A 6,048-nucleotide genomic window follows, 5' to 3' on the forward strand; every position below is an offset into this window, starting at 1 on the left:
GGGGGGGAGGGGGGGGGCAGGTGGAGACACACTTTAAAGGTTCACTGAGTAGAAAGTGCAAAACAGAGTTTCCTTCGTTTTTTTTTTTTTTTTTTTTTATGAAAACCTTAATATACCCAGAGATTCAACTTCACAGCATGTTTCTCACACTCCTCAGATTCATGTATAATCTCATTTTCATACTTCCTGTCTTTCTCTGGTCAGTGCCTTGCTCAAAGGTAACTCAACTGAGCTGAAGTGCTGCAGCGAGGGAAGAATCCACCCACTTTCTCCTGGTGAGGAGCTCAACCTGACAATTCTCCAATCACAAAGTGGCTTCTCTAACCTCCAGGCGAGCAACACCCCCCTGACTTGACATTCAGAAATTTGCCGAGCAGCCTTGCTAACTGATAAAAATGCAGCTAATGGCCCTTGAAGTTGGACATTAAAACTGCATTACTTTCCACAGGAGATCAAAGCTGTTCTTATTTGTGAAAAGCTCAAAATGTTATGAGGTTACATATATGGATAAGAGACATCCCGTCAAGGCATGTAACGCCCTCCACTCTCCTGCAGTTGTCCGGGCAGGCAGATCGTCTTACCAGCCTTGTATTTATTCCATACCTAAGGGATGCATACCAAACACTGCCCCAGACCTGGCCTGGATTAGGTCTGCGCTGCTTGTCAGATTGTTGCTCCCTGGGCTGGAGCACTGCAGACGTGTTTGCGCCCCTAGCAAATAAAATACATGTGCAGCAGAACAGGTCATGCTGCCTACTTACATGTCTGTTATTAGCCTTCCTGCAGGGAAGAGGGAAAGGGGCTTGAGTGGTTGAGCAGATGAGCAGCTTTGGGAGACATTACACACTCCCTTACACTTTCTTAATTTGATGAAGCCAAGTAACATACTGCTGATGTGTCAACCTGCAGTCTGGCTTCATTGGTTTGTCAGTCATAGATTTACTAAACTGTAAATACCTTTTGTAGGAAACATGATTGTGACTGGATACATTTAAAACCTCATGAGGAAATGTTGGTAATTTACATATTTGTAAAATGTTCACGGACTACTTGTTTGTTTTCCACCATATTATCTGATCTCACAGCTTTATTAAACTGTTTCCTGGTTCTGTTCTGACTGTCACAGATCCTGGATCAGGTCAGAGATCCTGGTCTGGTTATATCATATAATAAAGAAAAAGTTCACAAACCTTTTTATTCACCTTTAACCTAAACCACCATGTTTCACTAACATGACCTAACCAAAGAGCAGCTGTTGTCTAAATCTAACCACATACACATCTGGATGCAAACCCTGGTCTCTGGAGCAAAAGTTTCACACACCCACCAGCCACACAAACCAAGAGATGCAACACTTTGTCCATTCAAATAAATATGTTGCCAATGAACATAATGATGATAAAGATGAAATGAGATTAACTTTCCAACAAAATGTAGTTGCTGATGTAGTTTAAAATGTAATTTCTGGGGGACAGTGTTGGTCACCTGTGAATGAATTTTTTTTTTTTACTATTTGATCTTCACATGGTAACTGAAACGTTGTCACAACCATAAAACAATCACAGAAAAATCTTTTAATTTTTAATTTCAATTTTATTGTTGATACATTTTCTTGATTAATTGATAAATCATTTGGTCTATTAAATGCCAGAAAAGAATAAAATTACCATATCAAATAAAGAAAAGAGAGGCTTCAACCAAAAATGTTTTCTGGCTTAAATGTTTTTTAGATTATCAAAAGTATTGCTGATTATTTCTTTGTCCGTCGACAATAGATTAACTGATTAATCATGGATGTAATATCTAATTTCAGTACAGAAATCTTGTCATCCTCTTAAATGGCCTCAGTCATGTATATCGGGGTGGGGTCAAATCTGAAAATCAACATGTGAAATTAATAATTATAATCAAAGCTGTAAAAAAAAGAGAAAATAACTATGATTCTATGAGGACCATTTCTTTTTTAATATTTACATATTAGTACATTTTATTAATATCAAATTAATAGGGCAGTCTTGTTTAGCACTGATTTCACTCGCACTGCCAGTAGTCCCTTGTTGCTGACCTCCGTATCGAGCAGAACCTGTCCCAATATAGCACCACTGCAAGGGAAGCAGTGTTTTTTTTCTTAATCTTTGTGTGTGTGTGTGTGTGTGTGTGTGTGTGTGTGTGTGTGTGTGTGTGTGTGTGTGTGTGTGTGTGTGTGAGATCCAAGTGTTGACCTGCCTTTCCTCACTTTAGCTGACAGTAAAAAAGGCCAAAAGGGGAGCTATTGCCTCCCCGCTCCCTGCAAACTGTCCGTACCAGGCTCCGGTCACCACGCCAAATGGCCCGAGGTTTACCTGTCACTCCTTGCCATCATTCAGTGCAGTCACTGTAAATCACTCAGAGCACAGAACAACCCATATAGAGCAGAGCAACCTGAGCTGATGAAAGTTGTGTGTTACGACATTATAGGACTCATCTGTTTACTCTTGTGTGATGCAGTCCTGCAGCAGTGTGTATGTGGTTATGTGTGAAGGAGATGGAAAACGATGTAACAAGAAAAAAATTGAGGAGAGCGCTTTCACCATGCAGCGAGAGGGGAGGTCAGGACTGTTCATGTGTGTGGGAGGCGCAGGGCTTTCATAGAGATTGGTTTTATATAAAACAGCATTAGTGAAAGCAGAGCTAGCCACTGAGTGCACTTCAAATTTAACACAAGACCACAGGATATTAGTGCTTACTATGAATATATTCTTCTCTCTTTAGTTAGTGAGTGTAGAGTGTAGAGGACATAGAAGTAAATGTAAATGGGAGACACAGTGATGGTACCTTACTCCAAGCACACGTGGCAAATCAGCTACACAAATATGTAAAACAAAGTTTGTGGATGTCAGTTTTAAAAGAATCACTGATTACATTTAAGAAGTAGCATCTTTATTTTTGTTGCTAGGATTCACTGCACACATTTCTGCACAAAAATCCCTTGACAGTGACTGTGTCCAGTGTTTCGTCTTCCATGGATTTGGTTCCTTTAGGTGGCGTTTAGCTCCGTCTCTGCAATACATTCCAGAAGCTGCAGAGAAACTGAGCGCATGACACATAGCTTCATGCGCACCAGAGGATCTGCTTTGTTTGGAACAAAGGTAAAAGCTTTAATAAATATGAACTGTTGTTGTGTTGTTGTGTTGAGCCGTCCAGCACTGCACAGAAGAGGGGGTTTTTGTTCAAAAGGCCAAGACCACTGGAACACCAAAACTTTAGCTTGTGGGCTAACAGGTTAGCATCTAAGGTAACCCGATTAGTAGCATGTCATCACAACTCTCTTTTCTTCCACATCCACAAACACTATCTTCCAACGTCAACTTATTATTATCAGGAGATATCAAGGGTTATTGTTAAAGAACAGAAATAAAAAATAAATGATACTGGATTGTTCATCATTATCATTATTATTATTATCATTATCATTATCATTATTATTATTATTATCATTAATATCATTATTATTATTATTATTATCAATTATATTATAGTTATTGTTAGTATTATTGTTATTCTTCTTATTATAGATTTTTTATTAATTTGCATTGTCATGAATGTCTCTGAGATTTCCTTGTTTCCAGAACAGAAACTGAAAATACATTTTCAGATTGTTCACTTGTCCACTCACTCACTCACTATATAGTGTTTGCTACGTAGAAGACTCACCAAGGGTTGAGTGCAGACAGTAGTTGGACACTACTTGGATAGTAAATTGCTGCATCATGGTAGGCTATATCATTATCTCTGTCACATAAACAAACACCAGAGCAGCTTCATCACATATGAGGCAAAACACATATAATGTATGCTGTCTCACAATAGGTGCAATGTTTACACAGCTTTCATGTTTTATGTTTGTTTTAAATTTGTGTTGTTCTACAGAGGAATCTTTCCTCTATTTTTGTCAGTTTGAGGAGTATTATTCTCGCCAGGCTCAAAGTGTAATAAATTTACATTAGCTAGCAGCTGACATTAGCGCCTAACCTGCAAAACTACTTTTTCTTTTACAGTACTTACATTAGACAGGCTGCAATGGATGATGGTCTAGCTCGATCGATGTACAACTGCAGCTGTGTCCCAATTCGGGGGCCACATCCACAAAGGCGGAACTGAAATAAGACGCTCTGGTATATAGAGGATTTTCGCTGTGCGGCAACAGCTGTCCAGATGTTCCTTACCATTGCCTTGCAAAGCACAGTTACTGTCACCTAGCCACTTTGACAATACATACCTTTTTTTAAGGTTTTAAGGTCCTTGGTTTTAATAGTTGTACTGTTAGCTGTTGAACTGAGCAGAAACACAATACGTACATTTAATAGTGTGATCCTCAGGCTCTCTGTTTGCTTTCATTACCAGTGCGCAATGAATCTTGGGATATGTTGGGCCACGAAGGATCCACCTGTTGGATCAAATGCAGACTTAGAAGAATGTGGCCCCTGAATTAGGACACAGCTTACATTTTGGTATGAACTATACAGTGGATAAAAGTCACGGTTGAAAATTCAAACAGCACTACAAAATGGATGATTCACCATAGTGGACTCAATAGTGGGTGAATGATTGTTCTGAACAGAGCCTGAGATTTAAAAAAGTGGGTAGACTTACTAACTAGCAAGTTGTGTGTCATTTAGCTTAGGTTAGCCTAAACCAAAGTTTTAACAATTCAGTCAGGAAGCAGCTCACAGTCAACAAGCGGTGTCCTCTGTGTGAACTGGGACAGGCCTCAATTATAGAAAGTATAAAAAAGCTAGATAGATAGCTACATAGATAGTTGATTTATCCCCTAGGGCAAATTCAGGTGTCTGGAAGCTCATTAGTAATAATAATAATAATAGTTAATGATAAATAATAAACTATAATAATTAAATTAGTCCACAGTGTTCTACAGCCTGATGGCAGTGGGAACAAAGGATCTCCTGAACCTCTCTGTTCTGCAGCACAGTGAGATGAGACATTCAGAGCTGTTTCTCTGTCCTGCCAGAATATTGTGGAGAGGGTGGACTCCAGACTCCTGCCAAGCACAGACCTGAGCCTCCTGAGGAAAAAGAGCCAGCTCTGCCCCTTCCAGTAGATGGAATCCGTTATCAGGGACCAGTCCAGTTTACTGTCCAGGTGCACACCTAGGTATCTATAAGTGTGCACCACCTCAATGTTCTTCCCTTGAATGTTGACTGGCTGAAGGGTGGGCCTAGACCTCCGAAAGTCTATGACCATCTCCTTGGTCTTGGAGGTGTTCAGAAGGAGGCAGTTCTTGTCGCTCCATTCACTGAAGGCCATCATCAGATCCCTGTACTCCTCTTCCTGCCAGTCCCTGATACACGCCACAATAGCTGTGTCATCCAAGTATTTCTGGATGTGGCAGGACTCAGAGTTGTATTTAAAGTCAGCCGTATAGAGGGTAAACAGTAATGGAGCCAGAACAGTCCCTGTGGAGCCCCAGTGCTCGAGTGCTTGAGAAATCAAAGATCATAATCCTCATGTAACTACCTGGCTCATCCAAGTAAGAATGGCCTGGTGGAGCATGTAAAGGATGGCATCTTCCACTCGAATATGTTCTTTGCAGGTGAACTGTAGGGGGTCTACTGCATGTTCAACCTGTGGCCTCAGAAGGTGGAAAAGCAGCTGCTCCAGGGTCTTCATGATGTGTGATGTGGGGGCCACTGGTCTGTAGTCACTTATCTCAGCCGATCGTCCTACTTTAGGGATGGGAACAAGACATGATGTTTTCCACAGGACCGAGACCCTCCCTGTTTGTAGACTTACACTAGAACGGCCATGACTGCTTTTCCAGGACGTAGCCTCTTGAGCTCCGCCCTCACCTCTTCTGTTGTAAAGGACAGGAGACTTGACCCCAGTGTGGAGGGAGTTGCAGCTGCAGTGTCAGGTTGTGGAGGAGATGCTGTAGGAGAAGCTGCAGCTGAAGCAGTGGGAGAGAACAGGTGAGGCTGTGTCAAACCTGTTGTAGAACAGGTTGAACTCATCGGCCTTGTCCACATCACCTGATGTTGCCTGGCTGTTCTT

This window comes from Seriola lalandi, unplaced genomic scaffold (assembly GCF_002814215.2).
Source record: "Seriola lalandi dorsalis isolate HSWRI2012SDOR001 ecotype SW California unplaced genomic scaffold, Sedor1 jcf7180002054784, whole genome shotgun sequence".
NCBI lineage: Eukaryota > Metazoa > Chordata > Actinopteri > Carangiformes > Carangidae > Seriola > Seriola lalandi.